Genomic DNA, 16,419 nt, shown 5'->3' on the forward strand with positions numbered 1-16,419 from the left:
GACGCGTCCTGGGATTGTCGCAATTTAGTCGACCACCGAGGGATGTGCGCGTGCCCGGGGCTCGGGGTGTGACAACCTGTCAATTTAAGATACATCTTACATTACATTCCAAGCCCGAGCAACGCCTCTGCAAGTTTTATCAGTTCTAGTCATCAGCATCACCCGTTACACCTCAGTGAATCAGCTGCAAGTCTCTCACCTTTTGTGTCCGCTCAGTCCCTTCCAGGGTGTTGATTGATATTTGGTTCATGACAGGTTGCCTTTGCTGCTTGCTATCCAATCCAGTCTCCAAGTCTCAAGCAATAACGCAACGGTATTGCTAAATTATACTGGATTCAGTTCATACATCAGTACATGTCTTGATTAGGTTTGAACCTGAATGTCACCAGCTTCCTTCCCATTGTAAATTGTACCATGAGTTTTGAGTTTTTGTTATCTGTTGGAAGGGACAGACATAGTCCATGCCCATTGAGGCTCGTTGAATTTTGATACAAAGTGCGCGCGCGCGCGATGGCTGTGCAGAGTTAGTTTTCTAGCCTATTTCTGTATAGAATAACTGCTAATTTCACAGATCTTATAACCTACTCGAGTCTTCTACTCAGAGAGATGCACTTAATATTTAATCAGCACTGACCTTTTTTCCCCCATGATAACCTGCTTTGCTTTGTTCATGAATCTCACTGCCTGTTTTGTTGTTTTCTTTCCCCTGATTTTGTCTTGTGAAGCAATACTCACAGATCTAAGAATTTACCCATCTGGTGCTTCTCTGCTTCTTCTTTCTTCTTCTATATTTTTTGGTCGCAATACCCGCACTGTGAAAGTCAGGAGAGTGATGTTCGGTACCGTTCAAGGCGTGCTCAGCCCCCAAAAAACACGGACTTCTTGATACTATAGAAGCAAGTTTAGTACGTCTAGCAGATTCGAGTATGTTAGCAAACGCTTCTATAGTGATGGCACTACTTTAAGTTAGAAATGTTCGCAATACGGTAGCAGTACCACTTCCTGTACGACATATGACAATTACCCTTCCTGTACTACATATGACAATTACCCATGAAAATCGACGATGGTAAATGTCTAGTATATTCTGTAAAGTATCGAAGGTGTAGTAAATTCAGTATATTGTTAAATGCATCAGTTGTTAGCGGCGAACATTTTCTACAGATCGGCAATACGTTCGAGGACACAAAGCTACATTTGGTAAATGTTAGTGTGGATTGGTTGCCGCTTGTTTCCTGACAGTGATAAATCCTCTTTCCGGTCAATTGAGGTTGACTTTGGTCAATAGATCACAACAAATCCAGCTGCAAGTGTAGTAATGGTGGCAATTTCTCGTACTGACAATAACATAATTCAAACACGCACGAAAAGTTAGCATACTTGGAATGAGGTTCATTGTGTTCGTTCAATTTCATCTTGACCTACAAGAGACTAATTACACACATCACGTTTGTGACAACCCATGAGACACAAAATTAGTTTCATATAATCAATTAACCAGTTATTGTTGTCATGACCTATACGTGGTCAAATTAAACACGATTAATCAAATAATTTTCAATATACCCTTATCTCCATACAAACGCGACCTGCAAACACGTATAACTGACCTAATCATCAGCACGTAAGGCTGACATCTTGTATCACAGTAGTCCTCGGATCTCCACCATCGGTCTTTAGAAACTACGAATTAGTATTGAGGAAACCACATAAGCCGCACAATGGAGATGTGCATATGCTAGAAAATTTACTTTCTCATATTATTAAGCACAAGGGAATGGATCGTGTAAATTGTTTGTTCAAGCTGAAGACCCAGATGGACGGTCGATCAGAATAACAAGAAGCTAAAAGCCATCACGCAATCATTTTGTTCTGCCATTTTCAATTTCACCACTGCTCATACAATGCAGTCATGCATGCATAATTTTTCGTGTTCCACAAAATCCATGCTCACGCAGCAGACGGTGTGCTTTTTGATATTAACTGGAGATGATGTATCTAACCATAATAGACGCATAATCTTTCTCCTGTAAAACAGGATATTGGTAGTCAAAATTTCAATGTAGACAATTCCACCAACGGCCTTTTAATTTACATCCTAAACCGGCCAGTCATCAACGTAATTTCGAAACTAATCTTCTGATGTCGTATGCTGTAAAGTTTCCACGCATTTCAGGACAAACCATGGTGAGTTCTAGACCTTGCAAAACATGTTTGTACTACAAAAAAAAATGCCTTCGCTTGCGCAGACCTTTCCCTCAATTCACTCCATTTTTATTCGCTTCAAATGAGTTTGCCTCATCCATTCGAGGCACTCATCTGCAGTTCCGGCCGGGTTTGCCAGCTGCCATGCAAGTAGCTTTTGTTGCTGAAAAAGAAATAACAAGTCAGCTTCAATTTCATAGTTCCGTAGATTGGGCGGAAAAGTATCACTTACCCATTCTTTAACCGATGGACCTCCACATTTGAGCTGGAGAATATTCATAATGTCCTTTCCCGTGACTAAAGGCTTCACTTCCCATATTTTTTCTAGGCCTGCATATCAAGCAAATGGAGTGTATGTCGGAATGATGCTCAAAACAAATCCCAAGACTACGCTTCCAAAAGATTCCACAGAAACTCTTTAAAGTTGAATTCATGCAGAAAGTACACATGCAAACTCAAATTCTCTGGGTGTCTTTTCTCATAAATACCAATGTTGGTCAGAGCATAAATCCTTGAGCAAATCCACAACGCATGGATGAACTTTTGTAAGATAAAGGAAGCAAAGGACCACTAGACATACCTAATTTGAGAATAGCATTCTCAACTGCCTGGAACACCTCTTTTCTCTTGTCTAATTCATTGTGCTTTAACATGGCATCTTCAGAGCAGCCAATAGGAGAGGGATAAGCCAGAACAGAAATCACTAATGCTACTCGCCAGAAATCCTTTACTTCTCACAGGAGAAATCCTGCGTAGACAAGAAACAATACTGCATAAGTATTCCATAAAATGATGCTAAAGAATAACGCACAGATTGACAAAATGTGACAAACCAAAAAGAAGGTGAACCAAGTAGATACGGTCCTCTTAAACTACTTCAACACCAAAAGTAACATGCTTGACCTTTTCTATGGACAATCCATGTGGTTGACTCATACTAGGAGGTAATAGTCTAGTAACAATCTCAAGGTTAAAAAGGCAAAGAAAATAAAAATGAAAAGGTAAGGAAGCCTAGGTCCAATTTGATGTCATAAGCACAATGGGTTCACAATAGATACAGCATAAATATTGACAGAACAGTATAAAGATATTGATATACAAAATACCGTTTCAGTTTTGATGTGAATGCGATGATCTCAGCCAAGATTTTACATACAGATGAGGATTCCAATTACCAAATACTGTTGCACTTCTCATTTCCAAGGAAATATCCATGATTCCCTATTACCCTCAACTGGAACTTTCCCCCTTTTGTTACAGAATTTCAAATAATACATGATGAAACACCGCGCATGTCATCATTTAGATTGGTGATGCCTAGGAAGTACTGTATAAGTCAATTAATAACTGCCCTGCATCTCTTGTGCTTTCACTTAAAGAAATTTCAGCTCTAGAATCCTGATGGCTTAGTTCATTACTCTCGTTCTTTCATTGAGTGAAAAGATAGCAGACCAAAAATATTTCAAAGTAACCAGAGAAAAACTGCTCTTACATATTCTTACCTGTTAATACCCGCAGCTTTGACAAAGCAGGGATATCAACAAGTTCACTGCCCATACCATCTTCATTCAGCTCTCCATCAACATTTGATTCAAGAAAAGGAATCAAGCTAAGCAGTCTCGCCACAGCAGAGTGTACACCAACGACCTTAAAAGGAGAAAGACTTTAACTACTATTAATTCACAGCTGCGTAAAAGATAAACAGCTCATCAAGTACAAAATTCGCCGGGTGTATATGAACTAACTGTCTCAGCATTGCTAGCCTTACGCTTGAGAGAGTTTCGAAAAACGTAGTTGACAATTGGAATCTGCAAAAAGACATTAAACAACTGTGATTGCAATAGAAAGGGAACAATATCTGAAAACTGGGATAACTTTATGTTCCCAATTTAAGTCCAATCCAAAAGTCGAAGCTCTTAGGTAAAAGGAGAAGACCCCCTAATCCAATTGAAAGGGATGTGCACATGCAAATTGAAGAAAGGAAAGACGAAGGTACCTTCTTTCCTTTGTTATCTTCGTATGTGATGGTTCTGAATGGGAAGAACAGAGCTGCATACAAGGACAATCTTCTTTGTTCATCCTGAAATAGGTATACATATTGAGTGATCAAAAGCATATTACTCCAAGGAAAGTTCAAGAAGAATATGCAACAATAGGTAGAATAAGCAATGACTACAGAAAGTACACAGTTTCCTTAAGCATAAGACAAGAACTTAACTATATCAACTAGACCATGAAAAAAAGAACAAATCTAGTAAACCAATCACAATGAGAAAGCCCGTCGCTGGTAAGAAGTAATGAAATCTAAACAAGAGAAACGTGGCCATATATAATAGAGTAATCGTATTATAATACAAGACAGAACTTATAAGATTCAAGCGGCTAGGGCATGCAGAAGGTGATCAGCATGCCTAAAATAATTCTTTGCATGTTTGTACAATTTTCTTTTCTCAAAGAAACATTGATCCCAGTAAACCCGCAACATAAGACAATAGTCAATCAAGCGCAGGTTCAGAAACTACAAGGAAGCAAAATAAATGAGCAACTAATAAATTCTGAAAAATTTAATTTAGTTCAGACAGGATGAATGGAGATAATTAAAATTAGTAAACTAATCTCCTGCAAACAAATATAGCCAATTTCGAATCACCACTCCGTAAGTTGCCTATTTTTGCTAAAGTAAAAGATCATTATGATAATCAAGCAACCAAATGCTTCAAATAGATCCTTATCAAGTCAAAACTTCTAAAGCCATATTATGACATCTTCCATCCAAAATATAATGAAAATCATACAACTCTCCTAAAGATTAAGCATAGAGTGTTTCATGAATAGCTTATTTCATCTGTCACTGGGAAACCAAAAGCAAGCGTCCCATCATGAGTCTATAAGCCAAAGAGTAGTTTAAATACCATAAAGCCACTTAACTGCATATAAACTTTGGATGAAAAACACAAAAATCAAGCATGAACTGACATCAAATAGCCTAAATTCAAGGATTATCACGCACAGTAAGAGACAACAATCCGATTTTGCTTGTCCGCGGCTTCCTTTCACTCTTAATGAGCGTGTTCATTTTGAGTGTAAGCTTTTGGAGCCGTGTTGTTTGTACAGTTTGACCCCTATTAATATATTGCTTACTCTTACCAAAAAAAAACAATCCGATTAGCTGCAGAAGGCTCCATGCAGCATCCATATAAGTCAAGCAGAGCCTAGAAACATACCAACAGATGCAATCTGTAAGCAACAATGCACTGACACAACTATGAGAATAAGAGAAACTACAAATTTCTACAGTCAAAGACTAAAAGCGGTAGAAGCTCAAGGAAATTTGTGAAGAAATGAAATTGCTAACTTGACTTAGAAAAGGGACAGAACAAACTTAATTGAAATTATCATGGAAAGAAACATGAGAGAAGTGGAGACTCTACGATGCCTCCAAACAACTTGAAAGATATTGTCCGCTAAACCAAGAAGAGTTCTAGGAGGTGAATAGCACTTTGAACATTAGCATTTCTTAACGCTTTTCATATGACCCTTTTGGATTTAATTCATATCGTTTTAGCTTGCTTCCTTATCTCAATGTCATCAATTTGTCTTTCCTTTTAACAGTATATTTAGTTTGCTTTAGTAGCGTGCCTTCTTCTCTTAATAATGTTTTTTTTTTTTTTTTTGATGACCCGGGAACCCCCGTACAGCCGGCAGCCGGCGAGGTAAACCCGGGGTGACGCTAGCGGAGGACCCACCACCCCGACGTCACACTTAAGATCCCGTGCGGCCAGCGGGATTCGAACTCCTCTCCTCCTCGCAAAGGATCATGGGAGCCTTATCCAGCTAGGCCACCGCAAGCGGTGGTTCTCTTAATAATGTTTCTATACTTACATCAAAAGAAACATTACTGCACTTGAATTGTTCGTCCTATAGGAAATAGCAAGGCTCTAGCCTCTAGACCCAGTTGGGTAGATTTTAGGACATAGAAGCTTTTGAAGACGCCACCATAAAAAATAGGAATTGTGTACACTCACGAGTCTCTTGGGGCCAAAAGAAGGATGAAGATAAAACAGTCATCTTTCACATGGAAAAGCATCAGAAATTCTTACGCCCAGTAAATGGTTCCTCTATAAGTTGCAGTAATATTTATTATTTTTTCTCGTCACAGAAAGTTTCCACTGTGTCTCCTTCTTCCCAAACCAATTTTGTCAAAATTGGTACATATTCCCCAATACATTCACAAGCACAAATCTCATTTTCTTCTTCCTAATAACTAAAGACTAGATACAATTCACATAAGTGGAATAAATTAGATTGCCACAGCTGATATCCTAGGATGATGTTGCTGAATGCTCAGTTATTATTAACAGTGCTGTAGATATCAATCATGTCTAGCTAGATGATCGTAAGAAACAATCCACAAAACCAACCTATCGCACTCTTGTGGCAATGTCAGTTCATGTTCATGAGGTAGACTGAAGACAACCCAAAATAATTGCAACTCACAGATGTAAGCAATAGCTTTAATTGGTTCATTGCCCGATACCATCAGATCAACCTGCCATACCGAAGAAAGGGAAACATTGATCCCATCTCATCAATGATAAGTAACAACAAATGGGAGATACAAATCATACAGAGAAGTTGAGAGAAAAGATGAAGAACACGTGTACAAGAAGAACTCCCACCAAAAATCATTTATTGAGATAAAGCAGCCAATAGAGGAATGTTCTAGACACATACTTCTGTTCCAATGCGCTCTCTACTGATTTTAGCTGCAAGTGCATCTTTGACATCATTGGATGCAGCAGCTCTCTTCAGCTCTTCATCCAATGTAAAACTGAACCTTGCGCCTGAAATGAACACAAGATGATGAACATGGAGGCACAAAGATGACTAGACCATAGAAAAAGTAGCAGAAAGCTCCATTTTAATCTCACAAAACTCTTGCACAAAATCAAAGAAATTGAGCATCTGCATTGCATGGCAGAAGAAACGAAAAAAAGAAAGCTTCTTTGCAAGAAGAGCTGCAAAAAAGCAAGGTTTACGAAGCTCATCTAAGAATAAGTCATTAAGCTCTCTCAATTCAGGGATTGTGGGGATGCAAGAGGATCCAAGAGACTTCGAAAGAAAAGAATCATAAATAAAGTACAAACGGTAGGCTCATCGTTCTAGCACACTCTATTGTAGATATGTATTTCATGCAGTAATTACTTCCTTGATTAAAACCTTTTACCTACTTATGCAGTCACATGTTTACACACATAATACATCCATTTATACATTAAAAAAAAAAAAAAGATCTGAATAGAGGGAAGACTGCATTAGGTGCATGCATGTGTACTCGGACAGTGACATGCAGCAGTTAATTTCATGCAACTACTCCGAAGGCAACAAGCTATGGAATTGACGAAGGTCGCATAATAAATAGTCTCAGGCACACTGAATAATATCCAGAGCTAAATAAATGCAAGAAACAAAAGCTTAACAAAATTTGAATAAAACAGCACCAAAGCGAACAGCACGAAGAACTCGCAGAGGATCATCCAGAAACGTTTCCTTTGGGGCAAGAGGTGTCACAATTTTTCCTGATCTAAGATCGTCAATTCCTGTACAGTGAACAAAAATTCGAAAAGCAGAAGAAGTTAATATAGTTTAATTCCCCAAAAAGTTCTCATTGAAAAGAAAACCAAGTCAAAAAATCTATTCTAACCTCTCCCAGTTAAATCTTCAACTGAGCTGGTGTTGATATTGTAAAACATGCTGTCAGATAAAAATTTAGGTCATCAAACAACTGGACCAATATGGAGCGGAATGGTATGAATAAGAAACGCCAAGCTGTTTGAAGTACAGAACCAGAATAAAGTAAACAAACTTCGTTTCTTAAACGTATAAAGAAGCAACAGCTATCTGGATCTCCAGTCATGTCTAAAACAGAGAGAGGATTATAGTCTTCAGAATCCAATTTCATTAACATACAAATTTCCCAATTTAATGAACGACAAGTGGTGCTAAACCACTTTATAAGCTATAAAAAAGGAGAAATCTGAACAATATGAAAGACTGCACATTCCATGACTCTTGCCAGCTGACCAGAAAACCAAAATGACCAGCCATTCCTCTTTAACTGTCATATGGTTAATTGGCATTAAATGATCAACGGGCAGTAAATTTGGAACTACGTATACTTCACTGAAGAGCAGACCATGTCCACTATCTGCTACAATTGACAACCATTCAATCGCCTCAATAACCGGAAATAAGGTTGGATAGAGTAATAGAATGATTTGTTATGTGCCAATTATAGAGTAATAGAATGACTATACGTTCAAAATGGATTTAACCAACAGGTGTTAGATCAAATATCATCTAAAACTAAGCAAAAAAATTGTTTTGCGATAAACAGAATCTGATGCAATTAACATTTTGATCCAAGAGCAATTTACCAGTTACATAAAGAACAGACACCTGTTTATAGTTAAATCCCTTCTATAAGCATCCTCTTCTGCAGTGCCAAAATCCTGTAAGAGAAGTAAAATTGAACGACCACTCACAAAAGTAACAACGGAGAAACTAGCATGATTTTCAGGTCATAAATAGTTAAACAAAAGTGCAATCACATTGGAAGCACCAGTGCATGGAGAGAGAGAGAGGATAAAGCGATAAATGAACAAAAGTTTACTCCAAGCATTGACAATCTAAGAGAAAACACTAAGCTAATGTCAAAAATGACTGGCCATTGACACAACATATAAGAGGCCTTGAGCTCATTCCTTTTAGCTTTCATGATGATTCTTAGGCCCTCTTCTCTTATGATGACATACTTGACACTTATATGAAAGTATTGTCTGTTCAACAAGTCTCTCAAGTGAATTAGCGAAAAGAAAGAAAAATAAGTTAGAAGAAAGTTCCTCGATCAAGACTGTTCAGGAATAGACGTATGATTGTCAGAATTCAAGTCATTTTACTGTTGTTATGAGCTACGTACTAGTCATTCATAGGCTTGCACTCCTTAAGTACAAGTACCACAGTGGAGTGAGCAAGCCCTTGCCCTATTGATAATACCTCCCTAGTTTGCTTGTCTTTCTTCCTTAAAAAAGAAAGAGTTCATGAAAGCACTAAAAGCTATTTTTCCTATATACTGGAAATGATACCGTCTAGTTAGCCATGACTAAACAAGATAATAAGATACAGGCGGAAAGAAAATATACAACAGATGAATTAACAGCTGTACTACTGCATACCATCTGGTTGGGAATTCGGCTATTCTCACTGTACTTTTCAGACCTTAAGTTCACAAAATCTATCCATATATCATAGAGGCGCATCCTTGCTGTTTCCAGATGTTTCGACTGGTCTGGGTCCAAAACTAAATTTATGTAAAAATGTCTTCAAATACCCAATCAGAATGGAGACAGCATCTGCCACAATAATATACCACAACCTAATTCAATCAGAAGATATGAGAAAATATTCAGTTAATAAGAAGTTCCAAATTCAACTATGCCAACGAAACCATATTTCATGACTAACATACAAGAACAAATTAAGAGATTATAGGAGACAAAAAAGAGAATCCCTTCTACAGAGCTCCTAAGACCATAGACCTTACTAGATAATGAGATCAAAAAATAAAAATCAAGGGGGCAAAAAAGGTAGCAGAAAAGGGGTATTCTCGAAAGATGTCTTCATCCTGCAAACACTCCTTATTCCACTTAGAGTGAACCATTTGTTCTCCACTTAACCATATTTCAAATTCCCAAGAGAAATATTTAAGAGGGCCAATTAATATCGATTTGTAAGTGTAGATTCCCTCCAAGAGTGACTTTATCTCTTGGCAGACTGCTTTACAAATCATGAGGTGATCAACTTCTAACAACAGTCTTTCTTTGGAGGAATCTAGAGTTTGTAAGATGTGCACGAGATTGGCAACTGGAACTCTTCTTTGACTTATTTGATTTAATAGTTTTTGGGTTGTGCTTTGAGGTCACTGAAACGCAGTGTGACCACACAGAAATGGATTGTTTCCGGCGAATATTGATGAAAGCCACAAGGGTCATGCACAACCTAAACCACCCACGTGCCAACCCTAACATATCAATCACATTCAATATATAGAGTCCACTGTCTATAAAATGTCTAGCACTTCAAATTTCATTAAGTAAAAGAAACAGTTTTATCATGAAGAATCAAGAGTCTTTTATCTTTAAAACAGCAATCTCTAAGCCTTCAAAACACTGTTTTAATCCTCATCCTTTGCACTTTCAGCTGGCATTGCTTGATCCCAAGGTCTTAGTTATTTGACTAAGTATTGTGGACCTATTTCTCTTTAATTTATACTCTAGTGAACACAACATTTCTTTCCTTTTCAGCGATGAAGAAATCACTATGTAAGACAGAGTGCACAATAAACAAATAACCACTGCTCACATTACAAACTTCTGGTGCAGAATAAACAATGACCAACACTCACATAAAATTCATGTCAAATCACACAGTCATACATCAAAATATGAAAAGCTAATATTTGAAGGCAAAAGGCCAGCACAAAGCTCAATGTACCTTGGGATAACAGCCAGACCTTGTGCCTCTTCCCCTGTTGACGCCAAATATTGGGTAACCTTATCAACGAATGTGCTACCAAACATGTCATCAAGAGCAATATTGATATCATAACACTCTTTCCCCAGAAGCTGTAAAGATGAGAAAATGCGAGTTTGTTCATCATCTTCTTCAAAGAATAGGTTTAACACAATAAATCCACCAATTTCACAATGTCATTCACATTGATTCAAGTGCAATAATCGTACCCATTCTCTACAAATCAATTCCAGCTTTAACATGATAAATGATTCTGAGCAAAAAATTTGCAATAAATCACAGACAATAAATCATTTATAACAGTTTGAAAGCATCTTGGGGGCTTTCCAGGAACATATGATCATTCTCTACTCAATTAATTACCCTGGCACCTCGTCGAAGGTTGGGAAAGGTCCTATTTATTGAGGGTTGTAGCAAAGGGGCATCACTGCCCAATAACAGGTTATAATGATGGTATGGGGATGCAAATTTAGTAATCAATAGCATATATAATGTTAATGTGTGCATATACACAAGAGAGTAACTCATAAATGTGGTGCCAAGGGAATCACGACTCTTCATGGAAGTAATTCACTGTCTAAATGTCAGTCACTAATATTACGTGACATGTAAGGCACCCAACTGGCTCAAGATGGCAGCGGCTGAGAGTAATAAACCACCAAAAGCAGTGAGTAATCATGGAAAATAGGCTATTATAGACTTGTTAAAAGAGTACATCTTCTAGTTTTTGTTTTGTATTTAGGTATATTTCACATGGATTAGGAAACATCTTACTTCACTGGCTAATAGCATTGACTGCCAAGGCAATTGCCGGAAAAAATAGCAGATGCCTATTTTTCCCCAAAACAGCCTTCGAAATTATGAAGTTCACATTACTGTTGTAACTTGTAACACTAAATCTATTCAAAAAGACTGTCAAATCAACCATTAGCATTCTAAAACTTAAAGATTTGTTACTTGCATCGCCATAGAGTTAAACCCAACCACCCCCCCGCGGGGGGGAACAATAACACCCAATGACTAAATAATCAAAATAATGCAGTCTCAATCCCAGCACCTTAACAAACAATGGAACCACAATGTGTAATTGGATAAAATATCTCAGAAGAAACACAAAACAACATGCTTTTGTACGATTGGTACTGCAAAAGAACTTAAAGGCACATCGAAGCAAACAGCACTACCATTTACACCAACCTTATCACGGACCCAGCCACCAGCGACCCGCAGCTGGGTAGAGAGATCATAATGGCGAACGGTGGCAAGAAGCCTATCAAAGATCTTCTCCTCCTTCTCTGTCAAGTCGATCTTTTGCTTCACTCGCACCACCAGTGAGGGGCTTGCTTCTGCAGGGTTAAAAACCGAATTCATTTTCCACTCACATTCGAGTATCGCAACTCTAATAAGCCGAAAGAAAGTCTCAATTTTTCAGGAGTGCACTCTATGATGCTAAGTAGGGCTGTCAACGGGTCGGGTCGGGTTTTAACGTTACCCGACCCGACCTGAATCATAAGGCAATGTGTTCCGACCCGAAAAGCATAATACCCAAAGCAATAATTTGGGTCGGGTTGGGTTTTGGGTTTCGGGTTTACGTTTTTCCCCCTCTGCCCCCTTTTCCTCTCTTCACCTCTTCTTTATTGCCCAATAAATTCCTGTTGGGTTTCTTGGCTAGTTTTCACAGATCAACTCAACCAAATTTTTAAGTATCACTGTACATTGTCTCTACTAAGTTCAATAAAAGTGAAATTTTGAAGCATCATAGTACAATGTATGCTTACTCTTGTTTTAGTGTTGAAGTGCACATCTGACTCAGTTTTTGTTAAGGTTACAAAGAGATTGCCTTGATGCCTAACTAATAAGTCTTTGATTGCTGCAATCTCTACCAAGACCTTTACAACAATTACAATATTGGGAACTGAGATTTTATCCAATTCATGCATTACAAGGAAGTGAAAGTCACACATCCTCTTCCTGGTGGTGCGCCCAGATTTTCATAACTTATAAGATTTGGTAACAGCTGAAACTATCAAGTAGTGCCTATAGCCACAAGTAAGACAGAAGAGAGATGATGGCATTCGAAAAGAGCATGTATAACATAATAATTTCAGTTGCGCTTTAGTCAATTAGAAGAGATCACAAAAGGATGTATGCATATATGACATATACAACCATGATATGCAACACAGGAAAAGCTGAACCCAATCTAGGCAACATGACAACATGACCCCCGCAACAACATGCCCATTTTACCCAGCTTCCCTTGTAAACACCCAGAAAAAAAAAATCAATTAAATAAACAGGCACAAAGTAACAAAAATCTAATTGTTATTTTATCATTCAATTACCATGGTAAATAGACATTGCATGAAGTCTAGCTTACACTTCTTAGATTGTGTCTGATTGTCTTCTTAGATATAGATTATTTATCATCAATCAAGCAAGTCAGACCACTCAATTTTCCATTAAGGTGCTGCCTTTTTAAGTATAATGAGAGAGACATCTATAGGCTGATAACGCATGGTCATAGGCTATGATTTATAAGTTAACAAATTCACAAGTCTTGGAACTGGATATTCCTCTCAAAACGTCTGGGGAAATATAACCCAGAAAGAGTCGTCCAGGCAGTCGTCCAGGCAGTGATCTATGAAGCTGTATATAAGCAATAGAAATGTATCCTTGACAGAGCCCAGGCTACGAGGAATTTAGGATAAGTAGAAAATCTAAAGGAGCAAAGCAAAAAGACAGTCGAGCACTCTGGTCACAGAACAAGACACTCCACATTAATAAATACTATTTATCAGTGAAGTGGGTGTATTTATTCGGCATATCCAGATAAAACAAAGACACCGGCAACTGTGACTACATAAGCTTGTGATGCATAACGTTACTGATGAGACAGCTAAAATTATTTCATAACAGCTCGCTTAAAATGCACATATGCAGACCCCACGGATAAAATTTACCTAGCATTGGATTGCCCTTCTGGATACTGTTCAGAACAATCAAGAAGTTCCTGATCCTGCAAACAACAACCCTGCATCAGCTGACTTGACAGGAAAAAAAGAGAAAGAAGAAACCAAAAACTGAAATTGAAGCAGCATACTTGAAAGGCCTCCTTCATAGCCATTATAGTAGTGCAATCTATGTGTTTAATAACCTATCATCTCCCACTATAAAAGCCTACAACTAACTATCCACTATCCAGCATCAAACATGAAATCAATTGGAATGGCAGTGCCGCATGGATTTGACATACATTGGCTGGTGTCAATGCACTGATTGCACATTAAAAAGAACAAGAAAATGCAGTGTTCTCATCTATAGAGTCTAGAACTAATAACAAAAGCAGACAAATTGACTTTTTTCCTTCAAAATTTAAGTAGCTCTCTTTTCTTTCGAGCCATCTTCCATGCAACAGTAGTGCGGTGGATGTGGACTTAGAGAATGTGTGAAAGTAAACAAAGCCCAACATAGAGAAACTACAGGAGAATGTTAAAGTGATAATGAAATGAGGGAAAAAGTGATAATGAAATGAAAAACTGAGGAAAGATGTACATGAGAACAATTTCAGAGAATGTTAACACCTAGATAATCTCTTCAATAGAAAGATTCTCTTCAACCAACAAGTTTAGCAACAAGTCTTGATCAGACGACCAACTCCTTCAAAGTATCACTGAATGAATTTTCAAACACTAGTTTTTTGAGGTCCAAATTTTGTGCATAACACTCTAGGAATCGATATTATTTAACCCCTGTGTACATAAAGCAAAAGATGAATATTACAAGCAAGGCACTTTGCTAAAATTATTTACAAGAGTGCAATGCAAAATCAATAATGCTTACCAGCAAGAGTTTCTTCTGCTTTTTGCGCTCAGGAAGAATTCCAAGAGCATCCAGCATTGACTCATCCAGTTCTGTAACAGCAAATGTTGATAATAAATGGCAGTATATACCAAATAAGGAATTGTAACTGGAAAGATACAACAGCCCAACCTTTTGTTTGTAACCGCGTAGCCAACACACTCAACAAACCCCAAACTTGAACATTGTTCCCATGATGTACGTAAGTAATGTCTCCCTGCAAAGTTATAAATGTTAGAGAAAGAAAAAATGGAGTAAACATTGGCAACAAACTTCTGCTAATTTAGCATCTCCTCAGATATAACAACAAATAATCAATTAGAAAACTCTAAAAGGGACCTCAATCAGCATGACTACATGATAAAACACTAAGTGGCACATTTATTCCATTCTTTGGATCTTTGAAACAAAATCGAAACATAAGACTCAAAATATCACAAGTTAACTGTATCTTTGCCATATTCAACGGTTTTTCATGTTGTTTCCACCTAAGCTTAAGCTATAATGGTTATCAAAGAAATTGAAATGATTGATTTGCTTCAGCTATTCAGAGGTTACATAAACTTTCTGGGAGTTGAGTACTGACTACAGGTCATATAACAATGAATCAACGATATATGTAGCAGTGAATTAAATAAAGAGAAGCCCAGAACAAAGAGTTCTTAAATGAGGCGTCCTTATACAAGTCCATGATATATTGAGAAGTGCATCATTGAAAGAACTTCACAAAAATTCTTTCAACATAATCTCACGTTTCTTCATGAACATCCAAAGATCTATCTTGGCTCTCAAAGCAAGTCTTGGCGTAGACAACAAGTACAAGAGAGCATGCATCTCTCCAGCTTGGATATTTCATGTCGGAGAAACCTCAGCAATTAATCAGTTAATCCTCTTCTCTACTTCAGGTAATAAAAGGACACTGGAATCCTTAATAAAAGAAAAAGTTTTTTGCTTTCAATTCCAAAAGGCAAGATGCACATCATAAAGCTCACCAAAGTTCACAGACAACAATCGGAAGGATCTCAAACAAGGTTCTACCCAACTAAATCACCGCACCAATTCAAACGCAGGTCAACATGTAAAGAAGACGAAGCCCCACACCACGAGCGCATCAAGGGTGAAGCAGCAGAGCCCCACACGCACACCTGCACGTTTTGATGAACATTGAACAGAACCCAGAGATCGAATACGCACCCGACAAAGGTGTTGCAGCTTCGGATCGAGTAAGGAAGTTGTTCTCCGAATCGACCAAGGAGAAGGGCCGCCTCCTCCTCCTCCTCCTGCTGCAGAGCAAGTGCCTTGCTCTGCGAAACCCTAGAATGCAAGGAGAAGGCGGCGGCGGAGACGACGAGAATGCGCAGTCGTCGACGGCGGCGGCGGCGGCGGAGTCGACGACCGGAGAAGGCGCAGTCGTCGGGAGGGTCAATTGTGTTCGGGTGAAGAGGGTTGGGTTCGGGTTCGGGTGAACGTGTTTGTTTCTTATTTTATAATTATTACCCGAACAAGACCCGAATGTATTCAACTTGTTTTGTGTTCGGTTAGCGTTTGAGTCATGTTCGGGTCGGGTTGGGTTTTTGGACACCCCTACCAAAACATATTTATTTGCTTGTTTTATATTTGTTATCTGAACAATACCAAAACTTGAAACATGTACTATATTTACTTCGTGTTCGGGTCCTGTTTGAATAGAGGCATGTCAAGTTTTTGAATACCCCTAATTGTATCTTGTCATGAACTAGGCCATCAAATGGATGAGTTAGG

The 16,419-nt window shown here is 38.2% G+C and overlaps 1 pseudogene; it reads right to left on the reverse strand.

The window, feature by feature from the left end:
• Positions 1-2,063: 2,063 nt before the first annotated feature.
• Positions 2,064-16,110, reverse strand: LOC120289333 (annotated as a pseudogene).
• Positions 16,111-16,419: the final 309 nt, after the last annotated feature.

This window comes from Eucalyptus grandis, chromosome 11 (genome assembly GCF_016545825.1).
Source record: "Eucalyptus grandis isolate ANBG69807.140 chromosome 11, ASM1654582v1, whole genome shotgun sequence".
NCBI classification, from domain to species: domain Eukaryota; kingdom Viridiplantae; phylum Streptophyta; class Magnoliopsida; order Myrtales; family Myrtaceae; genus Eucalyptus; species Eucalyptus grandis.